Source organism: Mustela lutreola, chromosome 7, assembly GCF_030435805.1.
Source record: "Mustela lutreola isolate mMusLut2 chromosome 7, mMusLut2.pri, whole genome shotgun sequence".
Taxonomy (NCBI): domain Eukaryota; kingdom Metazoa; phylum Chordata; class Mammalia; order Carnivora; family Mustelidae; genus Mustela; species Mustela lutreola.
This window is the reverse complement of record NC_081296.1, coordinates 141276046-141298110: the sequence shown is the minus strand read 5'-3', so window position 1 is coordinate 141298110 and position 22065 is coordinate 141276046. Positions and strand designations below refer to the sequence as shown.

At 41.2% G+C, this 22065-nt stretch overlaps 1 protein-coding gene across 2 annotated transcripts in view; it reads left to right on the top strand.

The window, feature by feature from the left end:
- Positions 1 to 22065, top strand: part of SIPA1L1 (signal induced proliferation associated 1 like 1) — a 362171-nt gene that overhangs the window by 71599 nt on the left and 268507 nt on the right. The window contains exon 3 of one of the 2 annotated variants that reach the window (XM_059182927.1): positions 5932 to 5998. The exons of the other annotated variant lie outside the window; for it this stretch is intronic. The gene's annotated coding sequence lies outside the window, so the exon portion shown is untranslated. The remainder of the gene's footprint in view (positions 1 to 5931; positions 5999 to 22065) is intronic. 2 annotated transcript variants of the gene reach the window in all.

The window sequence follows — 22065 nt, the reverse complement described above, 5'->3', positions numbered from 1 at the left end:
TCAACAGTGGGAAAACATATTCCACGTAACGAAAGAGAAAGCTTGAACTGAGATCACAGAGTCGTTAGTGCTGATCATGGGACTTTTCTGGGCTGTATGAGTTGGTATTAATCACTAATAGTCTCTGGAGATAATTCTACCAGAAGTGCAGTTAGAATGCTGTTACATCTGATTTTTTGAGAAGATTAATATGTTTTTTTCTTTCCTTCTTATGGAGATCCATCTTTTTGGGGTTTTAGTAATTTTAAACCACAGCCAGGTAGCAGAGTGGGGTTTAAGCTTCCCAGGATGTTCCGTCTTTCCTTCAGAGAAGTATTGTTGCTTTGCCTCAGTACCCCATTATACAAATTCTTTGAAAGGGCTCACCATTTTGTCACTCATTTCATGTTTCATAAAGTGTGCTAGGTGATGAGTAATTTCTCCCTATTTAGTCTTTGCCCAGGTGAGCCCTGGAACTTCATGAATGGGTTGCTGGTCTTCTCTCCCCAATTTCTCGATTTCAAAACAGAACAAAACTATAAGTAATAAGATTTTGCCAGAGTCTTCTGAGAGGCTTACTTGAGCCAGAATTTGTAGCCTATGGAATGTGCTAGAAATGCTCTCTAAAGGATTGTTTTTATTGTTCTTTCAGACTCATTATGACCCAGAGTTGTGCCTTTCCCCCCTCCCTGCCCTTAGGAAGATTTTTACCCCCCCTTCGCGCCCCCCACCAGTTTTGGGCTTAGACTTGCCTGTACCCTAAAACCAGTCTGGAAATGGTTCAGAGGCACAGGAATCTTAGCCTTAGAACCACAGCTTCTCTCTCCTGCCCATCTTTCTTCCACCTGAGGAATAGCTAAGGGCACAGTAGACAGAGGTCCACCTGGTTTGTGTCTGAGCTCCTGCTTGTTAGTTGTGTGACCCCAGGCAACACACGTAACCTTTCTAGACCTCAGATCTTAAATGTAAATTTGCGACTGCTGATGATCTCCTGGTGGTTTAGTGAGGCATAGTTGTGTATGCCAGGGAACTTGTTTTTAGGGCTTACTGTAGAGTCTCACTAAGAACTAGAACACAATCAAGTATTTAGAAGTTGTGTGTTTCCCTATAATTCTATTCTTCTGTCTTTCTCTGGAGGTAACTACTGTCCTGAATTTTACGTTCAGCATTCCTTTGCTTTTAAAAATGAGTGTATCTGTAAACAGTGTGTTTTTAGCTCTGCCTATTTGGGCTCTGCAAAAATGGCATCCTGTACAGTCTCTAATAACATTTTTGTCACTTTGGGTTTTTCCCTTACTCTGGTCCTCTAGTTAGAGAGAGTGGGCTTTTTCTGATACTAGATCAGAGGTTGGGGTAGCATTAGGTAACATGAGGGCTGAGTCCAAGAAAGAAAAGTGGGGTTAAGAGAGCCACGTTTACTGCTGTTACAGAGAAGGGAAAGAGGAGAGCTAGAAAGACCCCATAGCTGGGCAGGAGTTCAGGGCATCTCTATGAACTCCTGGTCTGCAATATACATAGATATTGAAAGAAATAAAGAAGGACGTGTTTGTCCGTCTGTGTGTGCTCCTCTCTCCTGGCTAGGAGCAGCAGTAACCCAGTTGCAATAAGCATGCCCAGATCTTGGTTTGTAAATGCCATTTTTCCCCCTTCTAGGATGGTAGGAGTTATTAGACTAGAAATCGCTTTTTTTTTTTTTTGGCAGCCATTATAAAATAATTAATTTGGCTAAGAATTATCACTGGACACAAATGTTGGTTGGTAGCATATTTATATAGTCTGAAAGTATCGTATCACAAAGTACTTACAAACTACAAAGTAGAAAGAGTAACTTTGTAGTGGAAATCTGACAGAGTCCCCCCTAATATCAAGGCATAGAAATTGACGTTACCAGTAAGGGAAGAAGGGGAAAGTAGCACCTCCTAGTAGGCATTTCTGCTGAAAATTCACAACTGGAGGCGCATCATAAGAAAGTATCAGACAAACCCAGGTTAAGGAACATGCTACTGAACTTGCCTGGAATCTTCACAGTTTTCAAGGTCATGAAAGTCTTGGAAAGCGAGGAATTCTGGATTGAAATACACTAATGAGATGTGAAAACTAAGTGCAGTGTGAGATCCTGGATGGATTGGGTCCTTCTACTAATATGGACATTCCTGGGGTAATTGGAGAGTGTAAGATCCGGTCTGTGGATTAGATGATGGTTCCGTGTAATTCTGATGATTTTCATGGCCACAATGACAGTTTTGTAGAATGTCCTTAATTATAGGAACTACTGTCTAAACTCTGGAGGCTCTCCTGTTGGCTACTTACTCTCAAGTGGTTCTGAGAAATAATGTTACTTGTACTAACTAATCTTGCTTTTTTTTTTTTTTTTTTTTTTTTTTTGGTTGGCCCATACAAGAAGCCCCTCTTGTTAGTTGACGTAGTAGTTAAATGTTAGCTTATCGGGCAGATCATTTGTATGCTTCAAGAAGTTTGCTTTCTCATGCTGTCTTGTTGTGCTGCTGCCCCATAGAGTAGGCTTTCTGTCACATCTCGATTTGTCTTATGGTATGCTGATTTTAGAGTATTTGCCTTCATTTCATGGGGCACTTGGGTGGTTCAGTCTATTAAGCATCTGGCTCTTGATCTCAGCTCAAGTTTTGATGTTAGGGCTGTGAGTTCAGGACCCACATTGGGCTCCATGTTGGGTGCGGAGCCTACTAAACTAAACTAAACTAAACTAAAATAGTAAAGTAAAATAAAATAAAATAAAGTAAAAATTAAAAAAAGTATTTACCATCATTACGATGTTTTTTTCCCTGCTCATTATTTATTATGACAAACTTCTTCTCATGGAAAGTATGATTTCTAGAAATAGGGCCTTTACTCTTACAATTCAGTGATAATACTGTATTTAACTTTGACTTTGTATGTTCTGTTCTTTTATCTTCAGTTTGCTGGTGAGCTATTCAACCTTTCCTTCTCTTTCTCTCTCTTTTTTTCCACTACACTGCATCTACCTTTGCATTGAATATATTTCAGTAGGCTTTTAATAAAAAGTGTTGGGCTGGTTGATTGCTATCTTAGAATTTAGAGTTTCAGAAAGAATAAATAGAGTTAGGGGAATTGCAGAGTGGTGAATTCGATGCTATACTAAACCATAATCTAGGCAGGTTATGTGAGTGGTTAGCCCCCAGAGGTTTGGGGCAAGAAGGGGTAGCCAGGGGGAGAAGGTTAATTTTCAGAGCAGCCTTCCCTCTCTGAAAACATGACATGTAAGTTGTCTGGTAGAATCTGCCCTTTCTTGTGAGAACAAAGACTCATGGGTCAGGCATTGAATGTCCACCCATTCCTCTCTCTCTTGTGGAACCGAAATCCATCATAGAGGGCTTGTTTTCCTTAGGTAGGTTGGAGGACAAACTTCTCTTTAGCAGCTACACTAATTTTCATATTTCTCCGAATGATCAAGGAAAAAAAAGCTTTTAAAAAACCAGAGTGGTAGTTACATTGCACTTAGTACACACCCACACACACAGGCTTTTCTTCAGCATTTTTTTTTTTTTTTTTTCTTCCTTGCTGCTTTTACAGTGTAGGTGGCCTCTGGATTGCTTTTGACAGGAAATTGAGCAACCTTTCCTTTTTGGAACAGAATATATTTTACTGGCGAGAGGAAAAAAAATAAAGTGTTTATGTTTTGAAATTTAATTATGAATTTTTATTTGAAGACTGATTTAAATCTAGAAAAATGGAGGTTGGGTTAAGTAGATGTCATATTGTGTGTTAATATTTTTGAGCCTCCCTAGTAATTTTTAGGCCTTCTCTTCTTTGTTCCTTTCTTGTCAAAAGACAAGGAAGGCCTGGAAATTATTTTGCTTCACAAAACAAAAAGACTCTCCTTTGTTCTCCTAGCCCCTAATGGGTATTAAGAAGTCCTCTTTGACCAGGTCCGCAGTGTTTTGGTTTGTGTTTGAGGCTGCCTTCCCCAGTGGTCTTCTTTCTGTCGTGGAGGAGTGATGGGCTCTACCTGGTTTCACAGGCATCCTAAATCTAGAACGTATGTTAGCCCTACCCTTGGATGAGCACAGGGCTCAGTAAAGCTTCCTAATGATTTGGCTGGTTGCAGAAGTTCCTGGAGCAGGGGTAGGGGCTCCAGATGGGAACACCGCCTCTGACCCAGATCCGGCCTCCCCCGCCAGCGCCCCCAGCAGTGCTCCGGGACATGAATGCCAGTCTGCCCACCAGCGCCTGCCACCCACCCCGGTGCTCACTGCCTGGGGGGCTCTGCTTGAGTTCAGTTTAACTAGTTGCTTTGCACACTGAGCCTTCAGAAGAGGGAGAAATCAGTCTATAATTAGAATATAAACTCATATGCCACATCAGGGAAATAGCCAGTCAGAAAGGATTCATTCTGATGGAATCTTCTAAGTGTGTTCGTGTAGCCTAGCCTTTCATTTGAGCTTAAACATTGCATGTTTGTTCACGTACCCGGCTAGATTCCTGGAGCACATCAGCTGTCGGGTATGTCTTCATTATGTAATTAGGCAGTTATAGCTTGTTAATTAAGCTTGACCAAACAAAACATATGTTTTGGGTGTTATAGGTTTCTGTACTTATGTCCTTATTCTGTGGGTGCAGTGGGTAGACCAATCATGTGAAATCTGCAAGGGTTAGTATCTGGGGTTCTTGACTTCGTAGGTTTCTTTCCCCCATGGTTTCTTCCTGATATCTATACCGTGTGACTGCAGTAGGGTAGAAATGACCTGCGGCAGGGTCTGACCAAGCTCTGTTCTGCTCTGTGTGGGGACATGGCTGGCCCTCAGAAGTCTCATTTTGAGTGCAGCGAAAGTGGATTTTGAAGTGCCTGTATATTTGGCTGCATAAGTGATGGGACTCCTACTATCTAGGATGACAGGCTGGGAAGAGGAACGTCATCCTCTTGTCCTTATTAGGAAAGGGGAATATCTGTGAGGGAAACTAAGTTCTGGTTCTTTTCAATTCATTGGTCTTAGCTCCCATTTTATATGGTTGGGAACAAAGTTTTGAGGGGTTAACATAGTTTGACATAGTGTTTCACCTCAGTGAACTTCAAAAAATTAGTTTCTTGGAAGGCTCTTAAGGATGTATACTCTGATTACTTTAGTATTTTTAGAATGAGTACATATACTGCATATGATTAATATGAGGCAAACGTATATACTCCTTTAAGTAACAATAAGCTTTAAGAGTCACAGGAAATGTTCGTATCTGTAGTGGGAGCTTATAGCCTATCTGAAATGACCACTGTGAGAACTGTAAAATTTCTAAGTGATCACAATAGTTGTTTGCTTTGGAACAGGGTCTCTCAACCTCACCACTGTTGACTTTTGGGGCTGGACCATTCTTTGCAGTGGAGGGCTGTCCTGTGCTGTGTAGGATGGGTTAGCAGCATCCCTGGCTTCTACCCATTAAAGGCTGGTAGCGTACCTCCTCCCCCTGTTGTGACAACTAAAAATATTTCCAGACATTGCAAGATATCCCCTGGGGTATAAAGTCACCCCCTTTTGAGAACCACTGGTTTGGAGCAGTGGTTCCCGTAGGCATGGGACAGGCTGATCACATCAAAAATCACTTTGTTGGAAGCCTTCATACACACTCAGGTTCCTGAGTTTCTCCTCAGACTTCCTGAACAGAGGATAGGGCTGAGGCCCTAGATCAGCAATTTGCCTGGAGCTTGAATAACTGGGTTGAAGAATTTGTTGAAGTGGGAGTGGCTATTGGTTGGCTTTCTTTTAAGTGTGCGTTGCACTGCGCATGAAGAGATGACCAATTAAAGAGGGTTTTAGAGGTAGAGTTTATCCTTTCATGGTTACAATCATAACTGTGATTTATAACAGTGATTTCCCCCCCTTAATATTATGAGGTATAATTGTATGTGATTCAGAATTCGAAAACAGCCTTAGTATACTAAAGTTCATAATTACTTTAATCTAGGTTCTGAGAGAATACCTCAAGTCGGACTCAAAAGCAAGATTTACTACTAACTTCGAAGTGGAAGAAGGTGAGTTGGTGGGTGAGTCAGAGTCCTGTGGGGGGAGGGAGCGCCGCTCAGATGCGTGTGCCTAGAAGACCTGCTCTTTGTAGGGATATTTGGATTTACCACAATTAGACCCTGTGTTTTTTCCTCCCTGGTTTTTTCTCCATTGTTTTACTGCAGGGAGGCAGAAACGGGCATTGGAGAGGAAGGGAAACTGGCAGCTTTTACTCTGTGATTTCTGAGTTCAGCATTGTTGTCTTTATAGTTAAAATAGTTCAGGTTTTTTCCCCTGGCTACTTAAATTAATAATAATAAGGTTTTTTGTCACCTACTTATGTTCTCATTCCATAGTAAATATGTTTCAAAAATTCTTCTACATCTTTCTTAAAATCTGATGGGTGTTTATACCTCAACTTGTGTTAACTGGGGTGCGTTAGTGTGTCACTGGGAATAGCAGACTTCTGAAAAACGGAGATGGTTGGGTGATGTACTTCCTGATACGGGTATTATCATGGTCTCAGAGTGGTTCCCCTTGGTTACTAGCCCCAGGTAGGAACCCCAGGCCCACCTTGGGTCTGCTCTAATGTTTCAGTGGACACTTCTCAGACATTTTCATCAGCTATGAAAGGGTATACTCCTATTGAGAAAAATAACAACTTCATTCAGATTGAGAGAGACATCTCCACAAGCTTCAAGTGTTAGAATATGTTAAATTCTTTTTTTTTTTTTTAAGATTTTATTTATTTATTTGACAGAGAGAGATCACAGTAGGCAGAGAGGGAGGCAGAGAGAGAAGGGGAAGCAGGCTCCCTGCTGAGCAGAGAGCCCGATGTGGTGCTGTGGTGCTCGATCCCAGGACTCTGGGATCCTGACGTGTGCTGAAGGCAGAGGCTTAACCCACTGAGCCACCGGTGCCCAGAATATGTTAAACTCTTAAATTCAGATAAAACAAATGGTTTGGGGATGTGTGGGTTTCTTCGGTTTTGCTGCAGTAAAAATCTGGGGGTTTTTCTTAACCTGCTGCTTTGTCAGAAACAGAAGCAAACTGCCTAAGGAGTTCACTCTTCCAGAGCACTGCAACCTCCAAAGGACGGTCAAGGTTATCTGAGTATCTCCCCCATAGTAAACCTTTGTGCAGAGCTGAGGGCTTCTTTTCCAAAGCTCACTGGGTAATTGGTCCAGTGCTTTCAAAGTGGCTGACTGTCTTTGACCTTCCTTGAATTTCCGTAAGAGGAATCGAGGAATTATTATCTCTGACCATGTTTTTAAAGTGCATTAGGACACTTCCCTGGTAGCATTTATTTGGTCAAACCCAGTATTGTTCTTTAATAAAGTGAAATCCAGGAGGATTTTTAGGTCTCTGTAATTTGTAGCCACTTGAAAAGCCCAAGTCTTCTATTAGCAACACAATGGAAAAACCGTGTTTGAGAGTGTAGCATATTTGGAAGCATCAAGAATTGCTTAGTGGCACAACGAGCATTCTGCAGGCACGTCCCATGACCGGAGCTCCTGTCCTTTCTGAAGGAAGAGAAATTGGGCCTGGTAGGAGTGCCCTCTCCTCTGAGGTCTTCACCTCAGCTTGGAAGTTGTTTTTCAAGATTCACTTTTTTCCCCTCTAGAGTGCCTGTATACAATAGAGACACGCACCTTCTGTGCCACCCCTGTGTGTCCTATGGTATTTTAAACACTCTTAAGTAAGCATCAGCTCCTGATTGAACTTGAGTAGGACAGTTGTTAGCAGAAGCCTTAATTAAGTTCTAGGGTTACTGTGAGGCCAAGCTTGTTTGGCTTTTGTCTTGTAGCAGCTATCCCTTGTCTTTTGAGTTTTGTTCAGCTTCACAATCCGAACCCTGGGGCACTTAAAACACTTCTTTTAATGGCAATACTATGTGATGGTGCTAGGGTGCTCTCTGTCAGGTCGGCTGGGAGGTTCTTCTCTTTTGCATTCCTACTGGCTCGTGTCTGCTCAGACGAGGGAGGCGTCACTGAGCAGTTTTCCAGACCTGTTAGTGGCATGACTCTTTCTTGGCCTTCTAAATGTACACTTGCCTTCTAAAGACTCTCTACTTCAGGGAACTCTGAATCAATTCCTTTCATCAGAGGAAAACAAAAATCCAGAAAACCAAACCAGATAAACTCACAAAACCTTTTATTTTCTAGACAGTCCTATGTGGATCTTATTAAATCCATCATTCTTAACATTTTTATTTATCTATTTTTTGAGTAACAATGTTCTAGAGTACAAAGTTGAGTTGAGAAAGTATACTTCTTTTTCTTCCCTTAAAAAGAATTGTATGACTCTAGTGTCTCTAAATCCCCAGCGAGAAACATAGAGCGCTATTAATTGATGTTAATCTCTGACTAAATTATTTGCTTTTACACATTGAAACATTTGAATAGTTTTCTCAAGTATTGTATTTTTGCTTTGAATTTTCCCATTCTCGTATAGACAGTTATGTGCTCACAGGTAAGTGCGATGCGGTTTAAATTTTTCTCTCATTTCGTTTTAGTTACTGCATCCCAGGCTTCTGCTTTTAGTGGGAGAGTAGCTGAGAAAATCTTAAAAAGCTCCGCACTTCTTTCTTTTCTTGAAAATAAAATAAAAAGATAAATAAATAAAAATGGTCACATTTGCATAGACTACTAGTTTGCAGATATGATGTGCTTCAGAAAGATGTGCTGCTTACTGTTTCATGGAAATCCCAAACATTTAGTAAGTGTAAACAAAAAAAAAAAAAAGGAAAAAAATGCATATTGGTGCATTCTCCTAGACTTCTCTTGGTGTTATAACCTAATAACCATTAACGTGTTTCATTGGCCCTCCGGTTGGTAGAATGACTGAGTCAGAGTCAGAAGTTGGTTGAAAAACGGAACCTCCTCCGTGGCTGCCCAGCCTGTCCCCTGACACACCGGCTCTCCTTTCCCTGCCCACCATCCTAACGAACTGTGTCTTCCTTATAACCGAAGCCAGCAGTTTCCTCGTTAAAGGTAGTCCAGCAGCAGACAACAGATTAATTAATAAAGGTCTTTGAATATACGAACTCTAAGAAGAGAAGAACTCAGATGCTTCTGTCGGGCACACTTGTGACAGTCTTTGGGTCAGCCTACCTTGAAGTTTCCCTGTAGCACCGAAAGTACAAAAGGGAGACAACTTTTTAGAATAAATACTAGATGAAATTTATTAACAAATGCTGACTATAATATAATAGGAAAATATTAAAATTTTATAGTAGCAGAGGAATGATTGCAGAGTTTTCCTTTCTCTTTGGCCATGACTAATGGGAATGGAGTTGAGCATGCCTGTGGGCCCTTCAGAGTTATCTCACTGTGCTTACTTATTATACAGAGCCGCCTTCTTTGTTCTTGAAAAAGGAGATTGGGGTGCCTGCGTGGCTCAGTGGGTTAAGCCTCTACCTTCGGCTCAGGTCATGATCTCAGGGTCCTGGGATCGAGCCCCGCATCAGGTTCTCTGCTCAGTGGGGAACTTGCTTCCCGCCCACTGCCCCCCCACTGCCTGCCCCTCTGCCTACTTGTGATCTCTCTCTCTGTCCAATAAATAAATAAATAAAATCTTAAAAAAAAGAAAAAGAAAATCATGTGAAATCCTTTGGCCTAGGAAACATTTTTACCAGCCTATAGAACTGTGGTACGACCCCATCACATTTACTAATAATATCATGCTCCTTCTCTCTGGGGTAGGAACAACTTATCACTGAAGTGTTACCCTTACATTCTTCAGAACATAAGAGCACAGCTGTCCACATTAAATAAAATTTGAAATTCGTTCTAGTGACAAATAGAACAAATGCTAATAGGAGTTGAACTAAGTTGTCTTTGAAGAGTGCCGTATTTTTTAGTACCCGGTCCTTATGTTGGGCCCCGAGTTTGTATGGATATGATTTTTTTTTTTTTTTGGAGTGGATACTGTGTTACCTAGTCAATTTCTTAAACTATTTGTTTTCATGTTGACTGTCTAACAAATTTAAAATTTGCTAATAGGAGTGGATTTGAGCAAGTATCTAAAGTAAAAAAATCAGAAAAGAGAGAAGCGAGAGTGTGAACACTGAATGGATGTGGAAGTCAGGGTGGGAATGGTGCAGACCTCGGCCACTACCTGCCTTCAAAGGTCGGGTCGGTGAAGGAATTCTGAAGACGTGACTTCTGGGATCTGCTAGCACTGTGGAAGTAGACATGAAACTTGTGGGGAGCCTGCGTCCGCCGGTTCTTCCCAGTATACCTTTCCCAAAGGGTTTGGGAAACTCTTCGTGGTGGGGGATTTATCTTGCAGCTTAGCCTTTATTTTAATGTTTGTCAGTATCTAAGCTTATTTTGTATATAAAAGGAAGTTGTAAATATCATCACAAGTATTTGAGGGGCTTTCATCAAAACCCTGTTTGCGAACTTAAGGCCATGGTGTGTGAAATCCTCCATTTAGGGAAGTGCAGTATGCCCTGTTTTGGGGGCTTTTCTGCACCCGGGAGGACGCCTTTATTGTATCTTTTTGTAAACAATTTTTAAGCAAGACATTATAGAAATGAATGCCCTAGGCTTGAAAAAAGCTACTGCCCCTCCCCGCAGCAAACATGCCAGGCCCCCCCGTGAGTGGATGATGAAGAAGACACGAGAGGGGTGTGGACACGTGGCCTTTCTCCATGGCACCAGCCTCTTCAGAGCTAGGGATGCTTCCTGAACTACTGTTTGTCCCAGCACATGGCTGGCTCTGTGTTCTCGCCATGATGGTATCCTTAATAAAAATGCGCTGACGCGCTACTACTCTAGATGAGTCTTCAGTAGGTCAAGTAATGAAATGGTTGCTGAAGACCTAATGAACTTTGATTCCCTTCCCCCACCTCCCGAGAGTGATTTTTTTTTTTTTTTTAAGTCTGTAATTTAATTCAGTAGCTAGGCTTTTTCTGCTATTGGCTGATGTTTTCCCCCCAGTCAGCTGGAAAACAAATGGTTTGAGAAATTGATGAGATAACATTTGCTGGGTATTGATCTTTATATAGGGACCTCTAGGTAAGTCTTTTTTTTTTTTTTTTTTTTAAAGATTTTATTTATTTATTTGACACGGAGAGAGATCACAAGTAGGCAGAGAGGCAGGCAGAGGGAGAGAGAGGAGGAAGCAGGCTCTCCACTAAGCAGAGAGCCCAATGCGGGGCTCGATCTCAGGACCCTGGGATCATGACCTGAGCTGAACGAAGGCAGAGGCTTTAACCCACTGAGCCACCCAGGCACTCCACCTCTGGGTATGTCTTAGCCTTAAAGCCCTTGTAGTTACAAGAAACAAGATATTCAACTTCTGTAGCCATTTGTCTCCCCTCTGGATTTATTAGTGGAGAAGTTAATTCAGTAAATAACTATTTAATACCTGGTTGATGTTGACCAGGATGGAAATAAAAGAAAAACCCAAATGCCTCTTGTAATCAAGTTGTTTTTCTAGAGGAGGAGATGAGACACAATTAAAAATTACTGTAACAAATGACCGAATACCTTTTGTGGAAATAAAAGTAAAATGCAATGAGGTGTCTGTAGAGGGATAATTAAATCTATGGAGACGGAATCATTGGAACTGGACAATGAAAGATCCATCCATGCATCTGTCCATTGTCTACCTACCCAACCATCCGCTGAAAGGGCAACATTTATTTCTTCAGGTAACCAAAGTATCATGTTTATTGTATAAAATCTGGATATTCCTAAAAGGTACACAGATCAAAATAAAAATCACCCTGTTCAAAGCAGGTCACTCAGTCCCCACTAATCAGAGGTAACTATCCCTGTTAGCATTTTTGCTTTTATTTGTGAAAAATTTTAAGCATATACAAAAGTGGAGAGAAGAGCACAATGATCCCCCCCGGTACCCATCATTTAGCTTTAACAATTTCATTTTGCTGTTTTTGTTACATTGATCTTATTCTTGCTTTTGTGGGGTTTTTTGTTTGTTTATTTTAAAACATGACCTAGATATTATATCATTTTACCTGTAAATATTTCAGTAAATGTTTTTTTAACAGATAGTGACTTTTATAACGTTACAATATCATTACCTTTAACAAAACCAACAATTACTCTTTCATATGACTTACTAGCCAGTCCTGTAATCCCCAGTTCCTGTCCAATATCTTCCATTGTCTCGTCATTGTGATTTTACAAATAATTTGTTAGACTCAGGATCCAAGCAGGATAACACATTGCATTTGTCTCTTTTAAGTTTTTCTTAATCTGTAACATTTCCCCTTCCCCCTCTCTCTTCATGTAATTTACTGTAGTTTTCAGGCCTGCTAACATCTTAATAGTTTTCTTTCATTTTTTGTTCTTCTTTGTGACCATGTACTTGTTTCAAAGCAAAATTGGGATCCTGTGCATGCTGTTCTAGAAGCTCTTTTTGTATTTAATGCTATAAGGAGGATGTTTTCCTGTGATTTACTTTTCTACAATTTATTTTCTGTTAAATCGTGGCATTATAGTTACTAAAAATGAGAAAGATGCATTTGGTTATATTTAAAGTATATTTTAAATCAATGATCGGTATTTCAGCACAAAATTGCTTCTTCCCTCCCTTCCTTCTCCCTTCCCTCCATCCTTCCTCCTTTCTTCATTTCTTCCCACCTCCCTCTCTTCTTTTCTTTTCCACTCCAGCAACTAGCTGTTGTGGGGAGCTAGAACACTGGAGATGGGGTTCTCGGACTCGAGAGCGCGTTTCATTTATGGTGAGCCATGTGGATAGAGGGTTGTGTGAAAGCCAGGCTGGTGGGACGCTGACAGCGTTGGCCGTGGAGTTCAGTGGTGCCCCTCCAGGCCTTGATTTTCGGAGGAGCCCACTTCAAGAAGGGGACCCTGATCATTGGTATCGTAAGTTGACCTTTATTAAAAAGTTAAGTTGGCTTTCTCATAAAGTGTAGGCCACTGGTGGGAAAGGACTCTTAGTACTTAAAAGGGAGCATGCCTGATTTAGTTGAGATGTTCACGTAATCTTTTTGTTTTTAAACATTTATTTATTTTAGAGTGAGGGAGAGTGACAGGGGAGGAGAGGGAGAGAATCTCAAGCCGACTCCATGCTTAGCCCAACGTGGGGCTCTGTCTCAACACTCTGAGAGCATGACCTGAGCCGAAATCAAGAGTCAGGCACTTAACCAACGGAGGTACCCAGGCACCCCCTTTTCCACCCTTTTTTCTTCAATCCAAAATCACCTAATAACCCTGTAAAGTCCTTCTGAGATGTTTTTAAGATTAATTTTTATAAGAGTAATAAATGAATCTGCTTGTAAGATTTTCTCCACGCCTGCCCCTTCCTGTTTGCCTCCTAGCTCTCCAGACATAAAGCCTTTCACTTCTAATATGAAGGCTTGGTATTTTTGTGTTTTAAAACTTCATATAATTGGTATTGTATCGAGTATCAATAACTCTTTGTCATTCAGGTACGTATGTGCTTTGGAGGTCCGTGTTACTTCATGAGAAACCTGGTTTGTCCTTTTCAACAACTGTCTGTCATTCTGTAGGCTCATCATGGGAATAAAGCATGGTTTTTCTGCCATTCTCCTGTTGCTGAATTCCTAGGTTTTCCATAGTCCCTGGTTATGAGTACGGCTGCGAAGGGTATTCTCATCCTTGGCACTGTGCACGTGGGCACGTGTTTCTCTAGGTGGCTGTCAGGCCAGGGGATGTTGTAACAGTTACTCCCAAACTGTTTTACCAGAGTGACTCCCATTAGCAGAGGGAGTTGATCTAGAGAAATGGGACAGGACAGGAGCTAAATCTAAGAGCTGACTTGTGATTTACAAATAAGTAGACCTTATTAACTTCTAACATTTGCCTTTGAAATTCATTATTATTATTATTAATAATTATCATTATTTTTGGTGCTGGTCATGGAGCCTAATGTGGGGCTTGAACTCACGACTCTGAGATCAAGACCTGAGCTGAGGTCAGGAGTTGGACACTTAACCAACTGAGGCAGCAGGTGCCGTGAAGTTTTCTCTTTAAAGAACTAGTTTTATTTATTGGGCTGTATTTTTCTACCAGATATGCATTTATTTATATGTAGAGAATTTTGCAATTAAATGATTAACAAGTAAATTATTATAACGGCCACCGTGTTCTTGTGTAAAAATAACACCTAGTTATAGAATCTGTGCCCTGGGGCAGAGCCAGGTGTGGGGATCGTATTAAGTGTCTCCGAGGTCTGGAAGGCCTCCTCCTCGGACCGCTAAGCCCTGTTGTAATGGCTGAGGAATGTGTTGTGTCTTCAGCATCACCCACCACATGACGGCCACCGCAGGCAGAGGGAACACATGATGAAATGAGGGCCTCCGCAGAGGCAGGGAGAGGCATACCGCCATGCCCTTTGGTTTCCCGTAAAGAACGCTCCTCGTGGTAAAGAGTGGGACTTGCCTTTTTCCTTGCCCTTGTGTGGTTGTCTGGCATGTCAAGGAAGACAGGCACAGCGTCTCACTCCTTCAGTCTCTTAAGGAAAGAGTGTAATCATTGTTTTATCTGTTGATGATATTCAGAGACTCTGGGTTTTGAAGTTGTCAGTCTTAAACTGCGACTTCTTTCTGCACAATGGTTATTACACAATATTCCTTTTAATTTCCAAAATGCTTTAACCGAGGCCTCGAGGGGATTCTGAGCCTTGCCCTTTGATTTGCATCTGTCAGCCAGGCCTGCTGGGTTCCAGGTGCCTGCACGGTGTGCCTCGTGGTTGGCGGGCTCCCAGCTGCCCGGGCTAGGGAAGCCCTGTGGCCCCATCTTCTGTAACAGATGAGGAGACAGAGGCTGCTTTTATGACTGACATACCCTGTGCCATGCATCAGGTCACTGTGTGGCTCTGCCTCTCCAGCAACCACAGGGTGAACTTTTATGCCCGTCTTTTTTTTTTTTTTTTTCGCCTGGAGTTTCTTTTTCTCCTTGCTGCTTGTCCGTCGCCTTTCCCTCCTTTGAAACACATTGGAGTTCCTTTCCTCGGGAAGGCATTGGGGGCTCATCCTATAGCTGGCTGTTATTTCGTATCCTCATCCACTGAAGTAGATTTTCTTGGAAAACTTGGAAGTGGTTTCTTGGAAAACTCTTCTCTATATCTATGTTATTTATAGAAGACCTTACACCATAAAATGCTGGTTATTTAGGGGAAAGGAACTAAAGGAACTTTAGAAGAAAACCATTATTTATTAGTGGCACAATGTTATTTCTATGTATTGAAAGGGAAAATTTCAACTGACAGAGGTAAACTCTCTAACTAACTCTCAGAGGTTAGCTCCTGATCACCTTAAACCAGTAGGTCCAGGTTGAGGCTTATGTTAAATAAATTAGAATAAAAACTCTCCACTGATGATTCATGTTATCTTTGCATATTCCTATATGCCTGTAACTTTCCCCAGTGTTCTTTTGTTTCCATGCTGTGAAAAGTGGTGAACAAAATAAAAATACCAAGTAGCAGTATATGCTCTTAAAGATAATTCACAAAGAAGATATTTGCAAATGACATATCAGATAAAGGGCTAGTATCCAAAATCTCTAAAGAACTTACCAAACTCAACACCAAAAGAACAAACAGTCCAATCAAGAAATGGGCAGAAGACATGACCAGACATTTCTGCTGTCTGATGTCTGAAGACATCCACACGGCCAACAGACACGTGAAAAAGTGCTTAATATCACTCAGCATCATGGAATACAGATCAAAACCACAAAGAGATACCACCTCACACCAGTCAGAATAGCTAAAATTAACAAGTCAGGAAACGATAGATGTTGGCGAGAATACGGAGAAAGGGGAATCCTTCTACACTGTTTGTTGCTGGGAATGCAAGCTGGTGCAGCCACTCTGGAAAATAGCATGGAGTTTCCTCAAAGTTGAAAATAAAGCTACCCTATGACCCAGTAATCGCTGTACTGGGTATTTACCCTAAAGATACAAATGGAGTGATCCGAAGGGGCACGTGCACCCAAATGTTTATAGCAGCAATGTCCACAATAGCCAAACTATGGAAAGAACCTAGATGTCCACCCACAGATGATTGGATAAAGAAGATGTGGTACACACACACACACACACACACACACACACACACACACTGGAATACTATGCAGCCATCAAAAGGAACGAAATCTTGCCATTTGCAATGACATGGATGGAACTAGAGGGTATTATCCTAAGCAAAATAAGTCAATCAGAGAAAGAGAATTACCATATGATCCCAGTGATATGAGGAATTTGAGAAATAAGACAGAGGATCCTAGGGGAAGGGAGGAGAAAATGAAACAAGACCTGACCAGAGAGGAAGATAAACCTTAAGAGACTCTTAATCTCAAGAAACAAACTGGAGGGGAGGGGGTTGGGAGGGATGGGGTAGCTGGGTCATGGACATTGGGGAGGGTATGTGCTATGGTGAGGGAAAAAAAAAAAGATAACTTACAGAGGGGTGTTTAGGTGATTCAGTCAGTCAAGCTCTTAATCGGCTACCTTCAGTTCAGAGGTCATTATTTCAGGGTCCTGGGATCCAGCCCTGGATGGGGCTTTCCACTCAGCAGGGAATCTGCTTCTCCCTCTCCCTCTGATAGCTCTCACTCTCTCTCAAATAAATAAATAAAATCTTAAAAAAAAACCCGTAACTCACAGAAGGTATATGTAGACTAACTAGTACATAAAAGGTCTATGAAAGCCAAGTTCGAAGCCTATGTAATCCTAAATGAGGGAATGCACAATTGTTTGGATGTTTCACTGTACAGCATACACAGTTTAACTTCAACTCTGAATTCAGTAAATCCTTTCCCCATTCATTTGCAGACACTTATGTATGCTTTCAGTTTGTAATCAGTGTTATTTTGTTTTTGTTGTGTTGGGCCACACCAGAAATAGGAAGGAAGTGTTACGCGTGGCTCCTTCCCCCAGTACAGGCGGACAAATGCCTATGTTGGTTTCTGTTTATATCAGAGGACTCCAGGGTCTTTGTTTACACCGGGATGTGAAGGAAAAGAGAGATCATTGACTCTTAGATGCGGAAGGAGCCTTAACTGCCATCTCTGTGCTTTGTAGATGGAAAATGGGTGTTCACAGAGATCAGAAGTGTTGCCCAAGTTGTATTACTTTATGGTGCTGGTCCTAGGCTCAGAGCTGAGTTTGTGGAGAAGGCATAGGGCAGGCAGCATGACTGGTGCTTTGGGGGAGAAACTCAGTAGTATTTCTTTGTCCATTCAGGGACCTCAGTACTCGCTATGGTATTTATCTTTTGCATTTTGAATAGTTAGAAAATTAGGTATTGATGGGGCATGAGGCTAGAATTTTTTCTGTGGACATTCTTAAGCATGCTATCTCCAAGGTTTTTCCTGAAAAGACATCAGAGAAAACTATAACTTTGTCTGAATTGGAGTTTATAATTTGTCTTAAATTATGAAGTAAGTAATTTTTCCTTGAAAAGTGTTTTAATAGCCTTTGCATAAAACATTTCAAAAAATGCAAGGCAGCAGCACACTTTCACCTTCTCAAGTGTTGACTTCAGTTATGCCTAACTTCTATTGTTAAGGGCTGTGTCTTCTTTATTCTGTTCCCTACAGCTCTCAGCACAGAGCTGTATTTGCCTCTCTGTTTCCCTAGCCGAATCCTCAGTGAGAATTACTTACTTTTCTTTTCTCTTCGGTGTCGTTGTGAACTAAGGACCAAAGGAAATCCCAAGAAGGATTGTTGGATATTTGAAATACATAACTTCTTACTAATAAAAAATTGGATCATTGGACCAGAACATATGAATTTTGATTCTCATTTTTTGAACCCTTACCATGTGACAGAGATTCTCCAGATTCCTCAAGTACAGAGATGAGTTGACATGGCCCCTACCTTTAAGGATCAAAGTCTGGTAGGTGAGGTAGGCAGGTGGATATTTAGGGGCGACAGCTGAAGTATTAGAAGTGTTGAAGTCATGCATCTCCCCTTGATGTGTCTCTTCAGCAGTGTGTAGAAGGATATGAATATCATGGAAGATAATAAACTTAATCATAGAATTATTGTTTTTTTTTAAATTAAACTTTATGTTTTAAATAGCCAATATATGCCCATAGAGTAAAATCCAAAAGGTTATACAGTGAACCTGAACAGTATAGATTTTATTCAGATTTCATGAGTTTTTCTACCAGTGTCCTTTTTCTTTCCCAGGATTCAATTTAGAAATGTCATTTTGCATTTAGTATATATGTTTTCGAAAGTTTATTTTTACACAAATTGTGGCAGACCGCACTATGGTTTTATTCTGTTCCATTCCAGTTTATGGCTGTACTTTGTTATCGAGTCTCTTAATGATGGAGTTTAAGTTGTTTCTGATCTTTCAATATTATTAACAGTGCCTCTGCGGCTGTCCTTGAACTTCAGAGTGTACAGGTTTATATAGAGGGATTTCCGGGTTAAAGAATATGTATCTTCATAGCTGTGATAAGTATTGCCAAACTGCCCTTCATAGGCCTTGTTCAAGTTTGCGCTCCCATAAGCAACGTATGCCTTTCGCCTTCTTCCTGTGATTAAACCTTTTAAACCTTGCCAGTTTGATAGCTGAAAAAGGGAATCTTTTTGTCATTTTCCTTTGCATTTCTCATTTTAATGAGGTTGTAGGTACTGTCAACGTGTTCAAGAACAGTTTTTCTTTCTGTGAATTAATTGACTTTTATGATTCTTCGTTCATTTATCTGAGATAAGCTCTTTAATTAAAAAGAGAAGTTATTTCACTGGGTATATATTTTGTCATTTATGATAACTTGCGATGTATAAATTTGTTATGATTGGATAATCAGATTTAGTTATATTTTCCTTTATGGGATTTGGGTTTCATGTCCTCCTTAGAAAGGTCTTAGGTTGGGACGCCTGGGTGGCTCAGTTGGTTAAGCAGCTGCCTTCGGCTCAGGTCATGATCCCAGCGTCCTGGGATCGAGTCCCACGTCGGGCTCCTTGCTTGGCAGGGAGCCTGCTTCTCCCTCTGCCTCTGCCTGTGCTCTCTCTCCACCCCCCCTCTCTGATAAATAAATAAAATCTTTAAAAAAAAAAAAAAAAAAAGAAAGAAAGGTCTTAGGCTCTCCAGAAGTATGAAAAGTATCTCCTACTTTCTTTTAATATTTTTGTTTCTTTTATTTTTTTAATGTTTAAATTTTTTGACCAGGGGCGCCTGGGTGGCTCAGTTGTTAAGTGTCTGCCTTAGGCTCAGGTCATAGCCCCAGGGTCCTGGGATTAAGCCCCAGGCATCAAGATGCATCTGGCTGGGTGGCTGGCTGGGAGCCTGATTCTCCCCCTCTCCCTCCCCCTCTGCCTGCTTGTGTTCCCTCTCTTGCTGTCTCTCTGTCAAGTAAATAAATAAAATCTTTAAAAAAATAAATTTTTTGACCAATTTGAGGTTTGTTTTTGTTTTTTTGTTTTTTGTGTTTTTTTGGTGAGTTAGTATCCCATTCTTTTTCCATGTGGCTGTATAGTTGTGCCAAAACCATTATAGAGTAATTTTTTTGCTTTTGCTAGGATTTTAAATGTCACATTTTATCTTATAGCAAACTCTCTGAAGTATTTTTAGAATTTTTATTTTATCTTCTGATTTGATGGTCTATTCATCTACCAGTTTCATGCTTCTAAATTATTACGAGTTTATAACACATTTAGGCAAGTATTAGGCCTTGGTCTCCTTTATTACTCTCCTTTTTTATAATTACTCTCATTATTTTTGTTCATTCATTTTTCCGTATGAACTTGACATTTTGGTACTGAATTTCCAAAAGAATATCCTGTAAATCTTAGTGGGATTGTGATACATTGCCATATTAATTTTGATTTTTTTGCTTAAGTATTGACCTTCTGGGACTTTTTTTTTACATGACTCAAATGTTTCTCATCTTCTGTTTTTTTTTTTTTTTTTAAAACATTTAATTTTAAAGAGATTTATCACTGATAATATAAAGGGCAGTCATTCATAATCTTACCTTCTCTCCCAGGACAGTTTATTGTTTCCATAGCTCACCTTCCATTTCCCCTCTGCTTTTGGTGATGCCGAGTCATGTTTTTGGGTTTTTATTACTTTATATTCTGTTACTGGCACAGTGCCTTGCATCCAGTAGGTGAATGTTTAAAAAACTCAGGCATACTGCCGTGGGACCCTCACTGGAGAGTGGCGTGGGAGCGTCCGCTGAGATTGAGCTGGTGTGCCTATGGGCACGTGCTGTGGGCGCGCAGGTGCACTACCCAGCATCCGCCCTAATGACAGCACGTGCGTCCCCGCGCTGAGGCATGCACTCCAAGGGCAGAGGCAGGTGCCCCTTTCTGGAGCCCCCCCCGCCCCCCCAGCATCCTCATGGTCTCTTCTTCTTTCAGCCGTTACGTTCTGTTGAAGAAATGAAATCCTGCAGAACGGGGTCATAGCCCATGCTGAGCACTTTTAATGTGATTCTCTACCTTCCTTTTTAGTTAAAAAAAAAACAAAACAAAAAACAAAACCCTTCAACATAGTCATCCTTTAGAGAAACATGTCAGAATCAGCTATTTCTTTCCTCCCAAACTGCTTAGTTTATCACCTAATATCTTCCCTCAATTTTGATCATTTCCCCTTTCCTTGTTGGAAATCACTATGTATGATTTTCATACCATATAAACCCGATCACCATCATGAGCCACGGTTCCTGATTGCAGTGTGAGTGTGCTAGGGACAGAAATACTCTCAGTTCCCTGGGTGTGGCTCTCCTGTTCCCACTCCCGCTCCTTCAGCATAAGGAATCTTGTTCTCAAAGACAGGGTGGTCTGCACCCGCTTCAGGACCGCTTTAACTCCCCTTCAGTCCTTTTGGGAGCACACCCTCTTTGTCCACATGCTTGACCTCAGATCTACACCAGCTTTGAAATCTTTATTTCTGTACCAGAGGATTCCTTCATTCCGCAAACATTTATGCACAGTGGGGTGTGGGGAACGTGACTGCTTTGGTACCCAGTAGACCTGAACCAAGATTGCATCAGAAAACAGGAAATTGTTTCGTGCAAAGTCCTAGTCAAATAGCCCCTTCATTGTCTCAGCAGCATGTTGAAGGAAGAAAGGAGAGAACCATCTGGTAGCCTGGGAATTAAGGGCAGCAGGGAGATAGAATGGGAGTGTTTAAGGCACGCTGGACGGGTGCCCGGGGCTTGGGTCACACTCCCACGTGCTTCTGTCTGCAGCATGCCTGCCTCCCTTTTGGACCAGTTGGAAAGCCGTGGGCTGGTTACTATGGGAATTGATGGGTGCTGCTGGCAGTGAGGGAAGGAAAGTTCTTGGAATTGTTACAAAAATCTAGGAGAGCAGGGTTTCACCCCCTCTGGCTTCCCTGCTCACTGTTCTTGCGTTGGATGAACACACTTGATGTTAGCTTGGGGAAAGCATTTCCAAAAGCTCACCTCTGCCATCCTAAGAAGAGGTTGGGGGGTTCCTCTCCCAGGTAGGCTTCACAGAACACCGGGCAACACGAAGGATCGCTAATATGCCCAACGACGAATTTTTGTTTTCACAGTTGGCTCCGCACACTTCAGTGAGCTCAGAATGAAATTCAAGCTTCTGTTTCTTTTTACACTGTCAGGGAATGCGCCACAGACAAGGAGATGGGAAGTCAATATTTAATTCCGGAATCATGACCTTCCCCGTGTCTTCACTACCATTACCTCTCCCTAAAAGGGTGGTGGTGGGGGGGCGCCTTCAGGGTTTGTTACCAGTTTGCTGGTTCTGAAATAGAGAGAAAATAGATGTTTTAATGAAGTGATACCCACAGTGGAAAATAGGGAGTTCAAAATACATTTTATAAGTCAACTTTCATTAATTTGATTAATCAGTAATTTAAAAAGTTCTACCATTGTATGTGCTAGTTTATTTTTATCACTACTCATGAACATGGAATGTAAAGCATTGATTTGTTTTTCTAAGAAAAATAATGGACTTGAGGAGAGAAGAATATTAAAGTATAGTGAACATTATAAAGTTCAAGAGGGCAGGGTTTTCCTGCCTGACATTTTTGTTTCGGTTCGCTGTTTTCTGTTGTTTTTGATTCTTTCACCATGAGTGAAAACCTTACTCAGGGAAAAGCTTTTCTTTTGATTTTGAGAGATTTTGT